This window comes from Ambystoma mexicanum, chromosome 4q (assembly GCF_040938575.1).
Source record: "Ambystoma mexicanum isolate Mex_15411 chromosome 4q, UKY_AmexF1_1, whole genome shotgun sequence".
Taxonomy (NCBI): Eukaryota; Metazoa; Chordata; class Amphibia; order Caudata; family Ambystomatidae; genus Ambystoma; species Ambystoma mexicanum.
Window position 1 is genome coordinate 531,191,222 of NC_090928.1, and position 15,676 is coordinate 531,206,897.

Sequence of the window (15,676 nt, forward strand, 5' to 3'; positions counted from 1 at the left end):
GGGGCTCAAACCCACGACCCTGAGATTAAGAGTCTCATGCTCTACCGACTGAGCTAGCCGGGCTCCTTTGGATGCCTATAGTTTTCTTCCCTATCCCTGCACTGCTGTTTTCCACAGATAGGATGTATTTTTTTGGTCAAAAAGTCCTACAATTTTAGTTGTTTTCGCCCAACGTGGGGCTCGAACCCACGACCCTGAGATTAAGAGTCTCATGCTCTGCCGACTGAGCTAGCCGGGCTCCTTTGCATACCTATAGTTTTCTTCCCTATCCCTGCACTGCCGTTTTCCACAGATAGGATGCTGTGTAATCATAGGCTCTGGTGGAGTTTGGAAAGAAAATACACATCAGCCAGAGGCAGAAATAGTCTAAGAAAGTATCAAACACAATTACCAGTCAATATCAGAACGCATTGAAGAATATCAGGAAATAGCCGATTAAACCTGTGTGGAAAAAAGTCTTATTTGTGTTTTCTCCACTTTTTTTTATAGTAAGATGATACATACTTTTTCTTTTACAGTGAATACATTAAGGTGTGGTATTGCCCCATTACACATCATCCAGACAAGCATTCATATATTGCATGTTAACAATCAAAATATTGCAAATATTGTAAAGAGACTTTCAATTTCTATTTTTTTGGTCAAAAAGCATTAAAATTTTAGTTGTTTTCGCCCAACGTGGGGCTCGCACCCACGACCCTGAGATTAAGAGTCTCATGCTCTACCGACTGAGCTAGCCGGGCTCCTTTGGATTCCTATAGTTGTCTTCCCTATCCCTGCACTGCCGTTTTCCACAGATAGGATGTATTTTTTTGGTCAAAAAGCACTACAATCTTAGTTGTTTTCGCCCAACGTGGGGCTGAACCCACGACCCTGAGATTAAGAGTCTCATGCTCTACCGACCGAGCTAGCCGGGCTCCTTTGGATGCCTATAGTTTTCTTCCCTATCCCTGCACTGCCGTTTTCCACAGATAGGATGCTGTGTAATCATAGGCTCTGGTGGAGTTTGGAAAGAAAATACACATCAGCCAGAGGCAGAAATACTCTAAGAAAGTATCAAACACAATTACCAGTCAATATCAGAACGCATTGAAGAATATCAGGAAATAGCCGATTAAACCTGTGTGGAAAAAAGTCTTATTTGTGTTTTCTCCACTTTATTTTATAGTAAGATGATACATACTTTTTCTTTTACAGTGAATACATTAAGGTGTGGTATTGCCCCATTACACATCATCCAGACATGCATTCATATATTGCATGTTAACAATCAAAATATTGCAAATATTGTAAAGAGACTTTCAATTTCTATTTTTTGGTCAAAAAGTCCTACAATTTTAGTTGTTTTCGCCCAACGTGGGGCTCGAACCCACGACCCTGAGATTAAGAGTCTCATGCTCTGCCGACTGAGCTAGCCAGGCTCCTTTGCATACCTATAGTTTTCTTCCCTATCCCTGCACTGCCGTTTTCCACAGATAGGATGCTGTGTAATCATAGGATCTGGTGGAGTTTGGAAAGAAAATACACATCAGCCAGAGGCATAAATAGTCTAAGAAAGTATCAAACACAATTACCAGTCAATATCAGAACGCATTGAAGAATATCAGGAAATAGCCGATTAAACCTGTGTGGAAAAAAGTCTTATTTGTGTTTTCTCCACTTTATTTTATAGTAAAATGATGCATAATTTTTCTTTTACAGTGAATACATTAAGGTATGGTATTGCCCCATTACACATCATCCAGACATGCATTCATATATTGCATGTTAACAATGAAAATATTGCAAAGAGACTTTCAATTTCTATTTTTTTGGTCAAAAAGCACTACAATTTTAGTTGTTTTCGCCCAACGTGGGGCTCGAACCCACGACCCTGAGATTAAGAGTCTCATGCTCTACCGACTGATCTAGCCGGGCTCCTTTGGATGCCCATAGTTTTCTTCCCTATCCCTGCACTGCCGTTTTCCACAGATAGGATGTATTTTTTTGGTCAAAAAGCACTACAATTTTAGTTGTGTTCGCCCAACGTGGGGCTCGAACCCACGACCCTGAGATTAAGAGTCTCATGCTCTACCGACTGAGCTAGCCGGGCTCCTTTGGATGCCTATAGTTTTCTTCCCTATCCCTGCACTGCCGCTTTCCACAGATAGGATGCTGTGTAATCATAGGCTCTGGTGGAGTTTGGAAAGAAAATACACATCAGCCAGAGGCAGAAATAGTCTAAGAAAGTATCAAACACAATTACCAGTCAATATCAGAACGCATTGAAGAATATCAGGAAATAGCCGATTAAACCTGTGTGGAAAAAAGTCTTATTTGTGTTTTCTCCACTTTATTTTATAGTAAGATGATACATACTTTTTCTTTTACAGTGAATACATTAAGGTGTGGTATTGCCCCATTACACATCATCCAGACATGCATTCATATATTGCATGTTAACAATGAAAATATTGCAAATATTGTAAAGAGACTTTCAATTTCTATTTTTTTGGTCAAAAAGCACTAAAAATTTAGTTGTTTTCGCCCAACGTGGGGCTCAAACCCACGACCCTGAGATTAAGAGTCTCATGCTCTACCGACTGAGCTAGCTGGGCTCCTTTGGATGCCTATAGTTTTCTTCCCTATCCCTGCACTGCCGTTTTCCACAGATAGGATGTATTTTTTTGGTCAAAAAGCACTACAATTTTAGTTGTGTTCGCCCAACGTGGGGCTCGAACCCACGACCCTGAGATTAAGAGTCTCATGCTCTACCGACTGAGCTAGCCGGGCTTCTTTGGATGCCTATAGTTTTCTTCCCTATCCCTGCACTGCTGTTTTCCACAGATAGGATGTATTTTTTTGGTCAAAAAGCACTACAATTTTAGTTGTTTTCGCCCAACGTGGGGCTCGAACCCACGACCCTGAGATGAAGAGTTTCATGCTCTACCGACTGAGCTAGCCGGGCTCCTTTGGATGCCTATAGTTTTCTTCCCTATCCCTGCACTGCCGTTTTCCACAGATAGGATGCTGTGTAATCATAGGCTCTGGTGGAGTTTGGAAAGAAAATACACATCAGCCAGAGGCAGAAATAGTCTAAGAAAGTATCAAACACAATTACCAGTCAATATCAGAACGCATTGAAGAATATCAGGAAATAGCCGATTAAACCTGTGTGGAAAAAAGTCTTATTTGTGTTTTCTCCACTTTATTTTATAGTAAGATGATGCATACTTTTTCTTTTACAGTGAATACATTAAGGTATGGTATTGCCCCATTACACATCATCCAGACATGCATTCATATATTGCATGTTAACAATGAAAATATTGCAAAGAGACTTTCAATTTCTATTTTTTTGGTCAAAAAGCACTACAATTTTAGTTGTTTTCGCCCAACGTGGGGTTCGAACCCACGACCCTGAGATTAAGAGTCTCATGCTCTACCGACTGAGCTAGCCGGGCTCCTTTGGATGCCTATAGTTTTCTTCCCTATCCCTGCACTGCCGCTTTCCACAGATAGGATGCTGTGTAATCATAGGCTCTGGTGGAGTTTGGAAAGAAAATACACATCAGCCAGAGGCAGAAATAGTCTAAGAAAGTATCAAACACTATTACCAGTCAATATCAGAACGCATTGAAGAATATCAGGAAATAGCCGATTAAACCTGTGTGGAAAAAAGTCTTATTTGTGTTTTCTCCACTTTATTTTATAGTAAGATGATACATACTTTTTCTTTTACAGTGAATACATTAAGGTGTGGTATTGCCCCATTACACATCATCCAGTCATGCATTCATATATTGCATGTTAACAATGAAAATATTGCAAATATTGTAAAGAGACTTTCAATTTCTATTTTTTTGGTCAAAAAGCACTAAAATTTTAGTTGTTTTCCCCCAACGTGGGGCTCGAACCCACGACCCTGAGATTAAGAGTCTCATGCTCTACCGACTGAGCTAGCCAGGCTCCTTTGGATGCCTATAGTTTTCTTCCCTATCCCTGCACTGCCATTTTCCACAGATAGGATGTATTTTTTTGGTCAAAAAGCACTACAATTTTAGTTGTTTTTGCCCAACGTGGGGCTCGAACCCACGACCCTGAGATTAAGAGTCTCATGCTCTACCGACCGAGCTAGCCGGGCTCCTTTGGATGCCTATAGTTTTCTTCCCTATCCCTGCACTGCCGTTTTCCACAGATAGGATGCTGTGTAATCATAGGCTCTGGTGGAGTTTGGAAAGAAAATACACATCAGCCAGAGGCAGAAATAGTCTAAGAAAGTATCAAACACAATTACCAGTCAATATCAGAACACATTGAAGAATATCAGGAAATAGCCGATTAAACCTGTGTGGAAAAAAGTCTTATTTGTGTTTTCTCCACTTTATTTTATAGTAAGATGATACATACTTTTTCTTTTACAGTGAATACATTAAGGTGTGGTATTGCCCCATTACACATCATCCAGACATGCATTCATATATTGCATGTTAACAATCAAAATATTGCAAATATTGTAAAGAGACTTTCAATTTCTATTTTTTTGGTCAAAAAGCACTAAAATTTTAGTTGTTTTCGCCCAACGTGGGGCTCGAACCCACAACCCTGAGATTAAGAGTCTCATGCGCTATCGACTGAGCAAGCCAGGCTCCTTTGGATGCCCATAGTTTTCTTCCCTATCCCTGCACTGCCGTTTTCCACAGATAGGATGTATTTTTTTGGTCAAAAAGCACTACAATTTTAGTTGTGTTCGCCCAACGTGGAGCTCGAACCCACGACGCTGAAATTAAGAGTCTCATGCTCTTCCGACTGAGCTAGCCGGGCTTCTTTGGATGCCCATAGTTTTCTTCCCTATCCCTGCACTGCCGTTTTCCACAGATAGGATGTATTTTTTTGGTCAAAAAGCACTACAATTTTAGTTGTTTTCGCCCAACGTGGGGCTCGAACCCACGACCCTGAGATTAAGAGTCTCATGCTCTACCGACTGAGCTAGCCGGGCTCCTTTGGATGTCTATAGTTTTCTTCCCTATCCCTGCACTGCCGTTTTCCACAGATAGGATGTATTTTTTTGGTCAAAAAGCACTACAATTTTAGTTGTTTTCGCCCAACGTGGGGCTCGAACCCACGACCCTGAGATTAAGAGTCTCATGCTCTACCGACTGAGCTAGCCGGGCTCCTTTGGATGCCTATAGTTTTCTTCCCTATCCCTGCACTGCCGTTTTCCACAGATAGGATGCTGTGTAATCATAGGCTCTGGTGGAGTTTGGAAAGAAAATACACATCAGCCAGAGGCAGAAATAGTCTAAGAAAGTATCAAACACAATTACCAGTCAATATCAGAACGCATTGAAGAATATCAGGAAATAGCCGATTAAACCTGTGTGGAAAAAAGTCTTATTTGTGTTTTCTCCACTTTATTTTATAGTAAGATGATACATACTTTTTCTTTTACAGTGAATACATTAAGGTGTGGTATTGCCCCATTACACATCATACAGACATGCATTCATATATTGCATGTTAACAATCAAAATATTGCAAATATTGTAAAGAGACTTTCAATTTCTATTTTTTTGGTCAAAAAGCACTAAAATTTTAGTTGTTTTCGCCCAACGTGGGGCTCGAACCCACAACCCTGAGATTAAGAGTCTCATGCGCTACCGACTGAGCAAGCCAGGCTCCTTTGGATGCCCATAGTTTTCTTCCCTATCCCTGCACTGCCGTTTTCCACAGATAGGATGTATTTTTTTGGTCAAAAAGCACTACAATTTTAGTTGTGTTCGCCCAACGTGGGGCTCGAACCCACGACCCTGAGATTAAGAGTCTCATGCTCTACCGACTGAGCTAGCCGGGCTCTTTTGGATGCCTATAGTTTTCTTCCCTATCCCTGCACTGCCGTTTTCCACAGATAGGATGCTGTGTAATCATAGGCTCTGGTGGAGTTTGGAAAGAAAATACACATCAGCCAGAGGCAGAAATAGTCTAAGAAAGTATCAAACACAATTACCAGTCAATATCAGAACGCATTGAAGAATATCAGGAAATAGCCGATTAAACCTGTGTGGAAAAAAGTCTTATTTGTGTTTTCTCCACTTTATTTTATAGTAAGATGATACATACTTTTTCTTTTACAGTGAATACATTAAGGTGTGGTATTGCCCCATTACATATCATCCAGACATGCATTCATATATTGCATGTTAACAATGAAAATATTGCAAATATTGTAAAGAGACTTTCAATTTCTATTTTTTTGGTCAAAAAGCACTAAAATTTTAGTTGTTACCCCCAACGTGGGGCCCGAACCCACGACCCTGAGATTAAGCGTCTCATGCGCTACTGACTGAGCAAGCCGGGCTCCTTTGGATGCCCATAGTTTTCTTCCCTATCCGTGCCGTTTTCCACAGATAGGATGTATTTTTTTGGTCAAACAGCACTACAATTTTAGTTGTGTTCGCCCAAAGTGGGGCTCGAACCCACAACCCTGAGGTTAAGAGTCTCATGCTCTACCGACTGAGCTAGCCGGGCTTCTTTGGATGCCCATAGTTTTCTTCCCTATCCCTGCACTGCCGTTTTCCACAGATAGGATGTATTTTTTTGGTCAAAAAGCACTACAATTTTAGTTGTTTTCGCCCAACGTGGGGCTCGAACCCACGACCCTGAGATTAAGAGTCTCATGCTCTACCGACTGAGCTAGCCGGGCTCCTTTGGATGCCTATAGTTTTCTTCCCTATCCCTGCACTGCCGTTTTCCACAGATAGGATGCTGTGTAATCATAGGCTCTGGTGGAGTTTGGAAAGAAAATACACATCAGCCAGAGGCAGAAATAGTCTAAGAAAGTATCAAACACAATTACCAGTCAATATCAGAACGCATTGAAGAATATCAGGAAATAGCCGATTAAACCTGTGTGGAAAAAAGTCTTATTTGTGTTTTCTCCACTTTATTTTATAGTAAGATGATACATACTTTTTCTTTTACAGTGAATACATTAAGGTGTGGTATTGCCCCATTACACATCATCCAGACATGCATTCATATATTGCATGTTAACAATCAAAATATTGCAAATATTGTAAAGAGACTTTCAATTTCTATTTTTTTGGTCAAAAAGCACTAAAATTTTAGTTGTTTTCGCCCAACGTGGGGCTCGAACCCACAACCCTGAGATTAAGTGTCTCATGCGCTACCGACTGAGCAAGCCAGGCTCCTTTGGATGCCCATAGTTTTCTTCCCTATCCCTGCACTGCCGTTTTCCACAGATAGGATGTATTTTTTTGGTCAAAAAGCACTACAATTTTAGTTGTGTTCGCCCAACGTGGGGCTCGAACCCACGACCCTGAGATTAAGAGTCTCATGCTCTACCGACTGAGCTAGCCGGGCTCTTTTGGATGCCTATAGTTTTCTTCCCTATCCCTGCACTGCCGTTTTCCACAGATAGGATGCTGTGTAATCATAGGCTCTGGTGGAGTTTGGAAAGAAAATACACATCAGCCAGAGGCAGAAATAGTCTAAGAAAGTATCAAACACAATTACCAGTCAATATCAGAACGCATTGAAGAATATCAGGAAATAGCCGATTAAACCTGTGTGGAAAAAAGTCTTATTTGTGTTTTCTCCACTTTATTTTATAGTAAGATGATACATACTTTTTCTTTTACAGTGAATACATTAAGGTGTGGTATTGCCCCATTACATATCATCCAGACATGCATTCATATATTGCATGTTAACAATGAAAATATTGCAAATATTGTAAAGAGACTTTCAATTTCTATTTTTTTGGTCAAAAAGCACTAAAATTTTAGTTGTTACCCCCAACGTGGGGCCCGAACCCACGACCCTGAGATTAAGCGTCTCATGCGCTACTGACTGAGCAAGCCGGGCTCCTTTGGATGCCCATAGTTTTCTTCCCTATCCGTGCCGTTTTCCACAGATAGGATGTATTTTTTTGGTCAAAAAGCACTACAATTTTAGTTGTGTTCGCCCAAAGTGGGGCTCGAACCCACAACCCTGAGGTTAAGAGTCTCATGCTCTACCGACTGAGCTAGCCGGGCTCCTTTGGATGCCTATAGTTTTCTTCCCTATCCCTGCACTGCCTTTTTCCACAGATAGGATGTTTTTTTTGGTCAAAAAGCACTACAATTTTAGTTGTTTTCGCCCAACGTGGGGCTCGAACCCACAACCCTGAGATTAAGAGTCTCATGCTCTACCGACTGAGCTAGCCGGGCTCCTTTGGATGCCTATAGTTTTCTTCCCTATCCCTGCACTGCCGTTTTTCACAGATAGGATGCTGTGTAATCATAGGCTCTGGTGGAGTTTGGAAAGAAAATACACATCAGCCAGAGGCAGAAATAGTCTAAGAAAGTATCAAACACAATTACCAGTCAATATCAGAACGCATTGAAGAATATCAGGAAATAGCCGATTAAACCTGTGTGGAAAAAAGTCTTATTTGTGTTTTCTCCACTTTATTTTATAGTAAGATGATACATACTTTTTCTTTTACAGTGAATACATTAAGGTGTGGTATTGCCCCATTACACATCATCCAGACATGCATTCATATATTGCATGTTAACAATGAAAATATTGCAAAGAGACTTTCAATTTCTATTTTTTTGGTCAAAAAGCACTAAAATTTTAGTTGTTTTCGCCCAACGTGGGGCTCGAACCCACAACCCTGAGATTAAGAGTCTCATGCTCTACCGACTGAGCTAGCCGGGCTCCTTGGGATGCCTATAGTTTTCTTCCCTATCCCTGCACTGCCGTTTTCCACAGATAGGATGCTGTGTAATCATAGGCTCTGGTGGAGTTTGGAAAGAAAATACACATCAGCCAGAGGCAGAAATAGTCTAAGAAAGTATCAAACACAATTACCAGTCAATATCAGAACGCATTGAAGAATATCAGGAAATAGCCGATTAAACCTGTGTGGAAAAAAGTCTTATTTGTGTTTTCTCCACTTTATTTTATAGTAAGATGATACATACTTTTTCTTTTACAGTGAATACATTAAGGTGTGGTATTGCCCCATTACACATCATCCAGACATGCATTCATATATTGCATGTTAACAATCAAAATATTCCAAATATTGTAAAGAGACTTTCAATTTCTATTTTTTTGGTCAAAAAGCATTAAAATTTTATTTGTTTTCGCCCAACGTGGGGCTCGCACCCACGACCCTGAGATTAAGCGTCTCATGCGCTACTGACTGAGCAAGCCGGGCTCCTTTGGATGCCCATAGTTTTCTTCCCTATCCGTGCCGTTTTCCACAGATAGGATGTATTTTTTTGGTCAAAAAGCACTACAATTTTAGTTGTGTTCGCCCAAAGTGGGGCTCGAACCCACAACCCTGAGGTTAAGAGTCTCATGCTCTACCGACTGAGCTAGCCGGGCTTCTTTGGATGCCCATAGTTTTCTTCCCTATCCCTGCACTGCCGTTTTCCACAGATAGGATGTATTTTTTTGGTCAAAAAGCACTACAATTTTAGTTGTTTTCGCCCAACGTGGGGCTCGAACCCACGACCCTGAGATTAAGAGTCTCATGCTCTACCGACTGAGCTAGACGGGCTCCTTTGGATGCCTATAGTTTTCTTCCCTATCCCTGCACTGCCTTTTTCCACAGATAGGATGTATTTTTTTGGTCAAAAAGCACTACAATTTTAGTTGTTTTCGCCCAACGTGGGGCTCGAACCCACAACCCTGAGATTAAGAGTCTCATGCTCTACCGACTGAGCTAGCCGGGCTCCTTTGGATGCCTATAGTTTTCTTCCCTATCCCTGCACTGCCGTTTTTCACAGATAGGATGCTGTGTAATCATAGGCTCTGGTGGAGTTTGGAAAGAAAATACACATCAGCCAGAGGCAGAAATAGTCTAAGAAAGTATCAAACACAATTACCAGTCAATATCAGAACGCATTGAAGAATATCAGGAAATAGCCGATTAAACCTGTGTGGAAAAAAGTCTTATTTGTGTTTTCTCCACTTTATTTTATAGTAAGATGATACATACTTTTTCTTTTACAGTGAATACATTAAGGTGTGGTATTGCCCCATTACACATCATCCAGACATGCATTCATATATTGCATGTTAACAATGAAAATATTGCAAAGAGACTTTCAATTTCTATTTTTTTGGTCAAAAAGCACTAAAATTTTAGTTGTTTTCGCCCAACGTGGGGCTCGAACCCACGACCCTGAGATTAAGAGTCTCATGCTCTACCGACTGAGCTAGCCGGGCTCCTTTGTATTCCTATAGTTTTCTTCCCTATCCCTGCACTGCCGCTTTCCACAGATAGGATGCTGTGTAATCATAGGCTCTGGGGGAGTTTGGAAAGAAAATACACATCAGCCAGAGGCAGAAATAGTCTAAGAAAGTATCAAACACAATTACCAGTCAATATCAGAACGCATTGAAGAATATCAGGAAATAGCCGATTAAACCTGTGTGGAAAAAAGTCTTATTTGTGTTTTCTCCACTTTATTTTATAGTAAGATGATACATACTTTTTCTTTTACAGTGAATACATTAAGGTGTGGTATTGCCCCATTACACATCATCCAGACATGCATTCATATATTGCATGTTAACAATCAAAATATTGCAAATATTGTAAAGAGACTTTCAATTTCTATTTTTTTGGTCAAAAAGCACTAAAATTTTAGTTGTTTTCGCCCAACGTGGGGCTCAAAACCACGACCCTGAGATTAAGAGTCTCATGCTCTACCGACTGAGCTAGCCGGGCTCCTTTGGATGCCTATAGTTTTCTTCCCTATCCCTGCACTGCCGCTTTCCACAGATAGGATGCTGTGTAATCATAGGCTCTGGTGGAGTTTGGAAAGAAAATACACATCAGCCAGAGGCAGAAATAGTCTAAGAAAGTATCAAACACAATTACCAGTCAATATCAGAACGCATTGAAGAATATCAGGAAATAGCCGATTAAACCTGTGTGGAAAAAAGTCTTATTTGTGTTTTCTCCACTTTATTTTATAGTAAGATGATGCATACTTTTTCTTTTACAGTGAATACATTAAGGTATGGTATTGCCCCATTACACATCATCCAGACATGCATTCATATATTGCATGTTAACAATGAAAATATTGCAAAGAGACTTTCAATTTCTATTTTTTTGGTCAAAAAGCACTACAATTTTAGTTGTTTTCCCCCAACGTGGGGCTCGAACCCACAACCCTGAGATTAAGAGTCTCATGCTCTACCGACTGAGCTAGCCGGGCTCCTTTGGATGCCTATAGTTTTCTTCCCTATCCCTGCACTGCCGTTTTCCACAGATAGGATGCTGTGTAATCATAGGCTCTGGTGGAGTTTGGAAAGAAAATACACATCAGCCAGAGGCAGAAATAGTCTAAGAAAGTATCAAACACAATTACCAGTCAATATCAGAATGCATTGAAGAATATCAGGAAATAGCCGATTAAACCTGTGTGGAAAAAAGTCTTATTTGTGTTTTCTCCACTTTATTTTATAGTAAGATGATACATACTTTTTCTTTTACAGTGAATACATTAAGGTGTGGTATTGCCCCATTACACATCATCCAGACATGCATTCATATACTGCATGTTAACTATCAAAATATTGCAAATATTGTAAAGAGACTTTCAATTTCTATTTTGTTGGTCAAAAAGCATTAAAATTTTAGTTGTTTTCGCCCAACGTGGGGCTCGCACCCACGACCCTGAGATTAAGAGTCTCATGCTCTACCGACTGAGCTAGCCGGGCTCCTTTGGATGCCTATAGTTTTCTTCCCTATCCCTGCACTGCCGTTTTCCACAGATAGGATGTATTTTTTTGGTCAAAAAGTACTACAATTTTAGTTGTTTTCGCCCAATGTGGGGCTCGAACCCACGACCCTGCGATTAAGAGTCTCATGCTCTACCGACTGAGCTAGCCGGGCTCCTTTGGATGCCTATAGTTTTCTTCCCTATCCCTGCACTGCCGTTTTCCACAGATAGGATGCTGTGTAATCATAGGCTCTGGTGGAGTTTGGAAAGAAAATACACATCAGCCAGAGGCAGAAATTGTCTAAGAAAGTATCAAACACAATTACCAGTCAATATCAGAACGCATTGAAGAATATCAGGAAATAGCCGATTAAACCTGTGTGGAAAAAAGTCTTATTTGTGTTTTCTCCACTTTATTTTATAGTAAGATGATACATACTTTTTCTTTTACAGTGAATACATTAAGGTGTGGTATTGCCCCATTACACATCATCCAGACATGCATTCATATACTGCATGTTAACTATCAAAATATTGCAAATATTGTAAAGAGACTTTCAATTTCTATTTTTTTGGTCAAAAAGCATTAAAATTTTAGTTGTTTTTGCCCAACGTGGGGCTCGCACCCACGACCCTGAGATTAAGAGTCTCATGCTCTACCAACTGAGCTAGCCGGGCTCCTTTGGATGCCTATAGTTTTCTTCCCTATCCCTGCACTGCCGTGTTCCACAGATAGGATGTATTTTTTTGGTCAAAAAGCACTACAATTTTAGTTGTTTTCGCCCAACGGGGGGCTCAAACCCACGACCCTGAGATTAAGAGTCTCATGCTCTACCGACTGAGCTAGCCAGGCTCCTTTGGATGCCTATAGTTTTCTTCCCTATCCCTGCACTGCCGGTTTCCACAGATAGGATGCTGTGCAATCATAGGCTCTGGTGGAGTTTGGAAAGAAAATACACATCAGCCAGAGGCAGAAATAGTCTAAGAAAGTATCAAACACAATTACCAGTCAATATCAGAATGCTTTGAAGAATATCAGGAAATAGCTGACTGAACCTGTGTGAAAAAAGTCTTATTTGTGTTTTCTCCACTTTATTTTATAATAAGATGATACATACTTTTTCTTTTACAGTGAATACATTAAGGTATGGTATTGCCCCATTACACATCATCCAGACATGCATTCATACATTGCATGTTAACAATGAAAATATTGCAAATATTGTAAAGAGACTTTCAATTTCTATTTTTTTGGTCAAAAAGCACTAAAATTTTAGTTGTTTTCGCCCAACGTGGGGCTCGAACACACGACCCTGAGATTAATAGTCTCTTGCTCTACCGACTGAGCTAGCCGGGCTCCTTTGGATGCCTATAGTTTTCTTCCCTATCCCTGCACTGCCGTTTTCCACAGATAGGATGTATTTTTTTGGTCAAAAAGCACTAAAATTTTAGTTGTTTTCGCCCAACGTGGGGCTTGAACCCACGACCCTGAGATTAAGAGTCTCATGCTCTACCGACTGAGCTAGCCGGGCTCCTTTGGATACCTATAGTTTTCTTCCCTATCCCTGCACAGCCGCTTTCCACAGATAGGATGCTGTGTAATCATAGGCTCTGGTGGAGTTTGGAAAGAAAATACACATCAGCCAGAGGCAGAAATAGTCTAAGAAAGTATCAAACACAATTACCAGTCAATATCAGAACGCATTGAAGAATATCAGGAAATAGCCGATTAAACCTGTGTGGAAAAAAGTCTTATTTGTGTTTTCTCCACTTTATTTTATAGTAAGATGACACATACTTTTTCGTTTACAGTGAATACATTAAGGTATGGTATTGCCCCATTACACATCATCCAGACATGCATTCATATATTGCATGTTAACAATGAAAATATTGCAAATATTGTAAAGAGACTTTCAATTTCTATTTTTTTGGTCAAAAAGCACTAAAATTTTAGTTGTTTTCGCCCAACGTGGGGCTCGAACACACGACCCTGAGATTAAGAGTCTCATGCTCTACCGACTGAGCTAGCCAGGCTCCTTTGGATGCCTATAGTTTTCTTCCCTATCCCTGCACTGCCGGTTTCCACAGATAGGATGCTGTGCAATCATAGGCTCTGGTGGAGTTTGGAAAGAAAATACACATCAGCCAGAGGCAGAAATAGTCTAAGAAAGTATCAAACACAATTACCAGTCAATATCAGAACGCTTTGAAGAATATCAGGAAATAGCTGACTGAACCTGTGTGAAAAAAAGTCTTATTTGTGTTTTCTCCACTTTATTTTATAATAAGATGATACATACTTTTTCATTTACAGTGAATACATTAAGGTATGGTATTGCCCCATTACACATCATCCAGACATGCATTCATACATTGCATGTTAACAATGAAAATATTGCAAATATTGTAAAGAGACTTTCAATTTCTATTTTTTTGGTCAAAAAGCACTAAAGTTTTAGTTGTTTTCGCCCAACGTGGGGCTCGAACCCACTACCCTGAGATTAATAGTCTCTTGCTCTACCGACTGAGCTAGCCGGGCTCCTTTGGATGACTATAGTTTTCTTCCCTATCCCTGCACTGCCGTTTTCCACAGATAGGATGTATTTTTTTGGTCAAAAAGCACTACAATTTTAGTTGTTTTCGCCCACCGTGGGGCTCGAACCCACGACCCTGAGATTAAGAGTCTCATGCTCTACCGACTGAGCTAGCCGGGCTCCTTTGGATGACTATAGTTTTCTTCCCTATCCCTGCACTGCCGCTTTCCACAGATATGATGCTGTGTAATCATAGGCTCTGGTGGAGTTTGGAAAGAAAATACACATCAGCCAGAGGCAGAAATAGTCTAAGAAAGTATCAAACACAATTACCAGTCAATATCAGAACGCATTGAAGAATATCAGGAAATAGCCGATTAAACCTGTGTGGAAAAAAGTCTTATTTGTGTTTTCTCCACTTTATTTTATAGTAAGATGATACATACTTTTTCTTTTACAGTGAATACATTAAGGTGTGGTATTGCCCCATTACACATCATCCAGACATGCATTCATATATTGCATGTTAACAATGAAAATATTGCAAATATTGTAAAGAGACTTTCAATTTCTATTTTTTTGGTCAAAAAGCACTAAAATTTTAGTTGTTTTCGCCCAACGTGGGGCTCGAACACACGACCCTGAGATTAAGAGTCTCATGCTCTACCGACTGAGCTAGCCAGGCTCCTTTGGATGCCTATAGTTTTCTTCCCTATCCCTGCACTGCCGGTTTCCACAGATAGGATGCTGTGCAATCATAGGCTCTGGTGGAGTTTGGAAAGAAAATACACATCAGCCAGAGGCAGAAATAGTCTAAGAAAGTATCAAACACAATTACCAGTCAATATCAGAATGCTTTGAAGAATATCAGGAAATAGCTGACTGAACCTGTGTGAAAAAAGTCTTATTTGTGTTTTCTCCACTTTATTTTATAATAAGATGATACATACTTTTTCTTTTACAGTGAATACATTAAGGTATGGTATTGCCCCATTACACATCATCCAGACATGCATTCATACATTGCATGTTAACAATGAAAATATTGCAAATATTGTAAAGAGACTTTCAATTTCTATTTTTTTGGTCAAAAAGCACTAAAATTTTAGTTGTTTTCGCCCAACGTGGGGCTCGAACACACGACCCTGAGATTAATAGTCTCTTGCTCTACCGACTGAGCTAGCCGGGCTCTTTTGGATGCCTATAGTTTTCTTCCCTATCCCTGCACTGCCGTTTTCCACAGATAGGATGTATTTTTTTGGTCAAAAAGCACTAAAATTTTAGTTGTTTTCGCCCAACGTGGGGCTTGAACCCACGACCCTGAGATTAAGAGTCTCATGCTCTACCGACTGAGCTAGCCGGGCTCCTTTGGATACCTATAGTTTTCTTCCCTATCCCTGCACA

General features: G+C 40.3%; 4 non-coding genes across 4 annotated transcripts; all 4 read right to left on the reverse strand.

Annotated features, from left to right (window-relative positions):
* Window positions 1–3,370: 3,370 nt before the first annotated feature.
* Window positions 3,371–3,443, reverse strand: TRNAK-CUU (transfer RNA lysine (anticodon CUU)). The gene has a single exon. It is a non-coding gene; the product is annotated as a tRNA-Lys (tRNA).
* A 9,576-nt stretch (window positions 3,444–13,019) lies between these two features.
* On the reverse strand, window positions 13,020–13,092 carry TRNAN-AUU (transfer RNA asparagine (anticodon AUU)). The gene has a single exon. It is a non-coding gene; the product is annotated as a tRNA-Asn (tRNA).
* Window positions 13,093–14,204: 1,112 nt separating this feature from the next.
* Window positions 14,205–14,277, reverse strand: TRNAN-AUU (transfer RNA asparagine (anticodon AUU)). The gene has a single exon. It is a non-coding gene; the product is annotated as a tRNA-Asn (tRNA).
* A 1,111-nt stretch (window positions 14,278–15,388) lies between these two features.
* Window positions 15,389–15,461, reverse strand: TRNAN-AUU (transfer RNA asparagine (anticodon AUU)). The gene has a single exon. It is a non-coding gene; the product is annotated as a tRNA-Asn (tRNA).
* Between the last annotated feature and the right edge of the window lie 215 nt (window positions 15,462–15,676).